Source organism: Mastomys coucha, unplaced genomic scaffold (assembly GCF_008632895.1).
Source record: "Mastomys coucha isolate ucsf_1 unplaced genomic scaffold, UCSF_Mcou_1 pScaffold21, whole genome shotgun sequence".
NCBI classification, from domain to species: domain Eukaryota; kingdom Metazoa; phylum Chordata; class Mammalia; order Rodentia; family Muridae; genus Mastomys; species Mastomys coucha.
Genome location: NW_022196904.1, coordinates 165,586,727 through 165,589,139, shown reverse-complemented (window position 1 = coordinate 165,589,139; position 2,413 = coordinate 165,586,727). Strand labels below are relative to the sequence as shown.

General features: G+C 40.4%; 1 protein-coding gene across 1 annotated transcript in view; it reads right to left on the bottom strand.

Annotated features, from left to right (window-relative positions):
- Positions 1 to 2,413, bottom strand: part of Ifit2 (interferon induced protein with tetratricopeptide repeats 2) — a 6,706-nt gene that overhangs the window by 3,658 nt on the left and 635 nt on the right. The window lies entirely within an intron of this gene.

Sequence of the window (2,413 nt, the reverse complement as noted above, 5' to 3'; positions counted from 1 at the left end):
GGGGCAGCCCTAGGATCAGCAGGTGGAGGGGCAGCCCTAGGATCAGCAGGTGGAGAGGCAGCCCTAGGGGGAGGCTGGGTCTTCTTGAAAGATTGCCTCTGTGAGCTAGCTCTTCTCTTTGCTTTGGAGGGCCTTTGGAGGGTCTTTGGGCTCCTCTGAACCTCACACAGCCAGTATTCCCACTTTCATGTTATATTGCACGTGTTCTAGTCCCCTCTCTCCCTGTCTCGCTTATCGCCCCTTCTCTGTCTTCCCCTGATCCCATGTCTACTTTCACGACATCTTACACACATTCGCACAAATACATAGATGTAAAGCTAAGATTTACATTTGAGAGAGAACATGCAATGTTTGTTTTTCAGAGTGTAGATTTTCTTACTTAATATGATATTTTTCTAGCTCTATCCATTTTACTGCAAATTGCGTACTTTGACTTTTTTCTTTTAAAAATACATTTTTAATTAAATAATAATGAAGTCTCTTTCCTCCTTGCCCCTCAGCTCCTCTTTTGTCTCCCCCCACAATCTCTCCTATTCTTCCTCACCCTCAAATTAATAGTCTCTTTTTCTTTGAGTAATGTTTATATATGCACAGTCTATAAATATAATCTGCTAACTTCATCTTTTGTGTGTATGTAGTTTTAGGGCTGAACATTTTGTATTAAGTAGCCAATTAGTTAGAATTGGCCCTGGGAGAGGCCAATTCTTTTTTTTTTTTTCCTTAATGGCTGAATAAAATTCCATTGTATGTACCACACATTTATAATTCATTCATCAGTTGTTGGACATTTAGGCTGATGCCATTTCCTTGCTTTTGTGAGAAAAAAATTTTCTTTGCAAAGAAATCATGAGTGAGTAACTATCACTGTAATAACATTACAGCATTTTTGGGTATGTGCTCATCTTAACTGTTTGTGTCTTATTTTTAATCATTTTTGATTTTTTTTTGCTCATTTTACCATCTTTGGAATATTTCACCTATTAATTATATCATATATGCTATCAAAGCCTCAAACTTTTATTTCTGGATGCAATGTAGCCTCCGTACCCCTCCTCCATTTGTACTTCTTAGACTGGTGGTTTCTCACGTAGAATGTACTAATACTTTTATATTTTCGTTTTAATTTTATTTTTCTCTTTTAGGTTTATATTTTATACCTGGGATAGGAAGTATGGCTGAAGGGGAGGCTTACAGCAGCTAGCTCCTTTTCTTTATGGGGAGAACTTTTTCTCAGGTAACCCTGAGACTCTTAAAGATATTTCCATCCTGTAAGATTCCCTTCTCTTTTATCCGTCACTAGATAAACAAATAAGCAGAAAAGAGACAAACAAACAAACAAGAAGCCTCCGGAGTTCTGGGGAGTCTCACGTATCCTTTCCATGCTGTGTACAGTCAGCTGTGGATTCTAATATAACAGTTCCTGACCTGTAAGGCTAAGAACCGGAAAGCCATACCAAGTGACGCGGGTTACTTTTAAGCGGTACTGCCTATACTCAACCCCTGCATTTAAATTTTGATGTTATACCTTGCAATCACTCAATGCTTTGGTTGGGCCGGAGTTAGGGTTATGAGACAGAAAACAGACCTGAGGGGAATTGTTAACTTACAGGCAATTAATTCCACTAAGTTCCTCCCAGTGACCTAGCAATGGCTTCAGTTATCACCTGATGCCACTAGATGCTCCAGGTATGAGCTGGGTTTAAAAGGATTGCTGCTGCCACTCCATCATTCTCTGTTCCCATGTGTATGTGTTCCTGCTCTCTCTCTCTCTCTCTCTCTCTCTCTCTCTCTCTCTCTCTCTCCCTCCCTCCCTCCCTCTCTCCCTTTCTTTGTTCTCTGTCCCCTTCTCTGTCCTCAAGCTCTGCTTCTGTCTGTGTGCCTCTACATCTTCTCCAGGTTCTCACTTCCCTCACATAAGCTCTCTTTATACCAGATCTGGTGCATGATATAATTTCTCAGGGAACACTTTGGCATGGGCCCTGTAGATACCTCCTCTCCACATTATACGCGCTAGTTTCTTCCTGTGCTCTGTTTAGTTAGCAACCCTATTGCAATTCTGATTAATTTGGTAATTACATGTAAAATTCAGATTAGCAGGGTTAGTAGTCTAAATACAACTTTAACAATAAAGAAATCTAAAAATGGGAAATCTTCTGTTAAATAATACTCTTGGTTTTTTGTTGTTGTTGTTGTTTTTGAGACAGGGTTTCTCTGTGTAGCCCTGGCTGTCCTGGAACTCATTCTGTAGACCAGGCTGGCCTCGAACTCAGAAATCTGCCTGTCTCTGCCTCCCAAGTGCTAGGATTAAAGCAGTGTGCCACCACCACCCGGCGATAATACTCTTATTAGATACTTTTAATTGAATTTTGCAGAGAGAGAAAGAGAGAGAGAGAGAGAGAGAGAATTGTCAAGA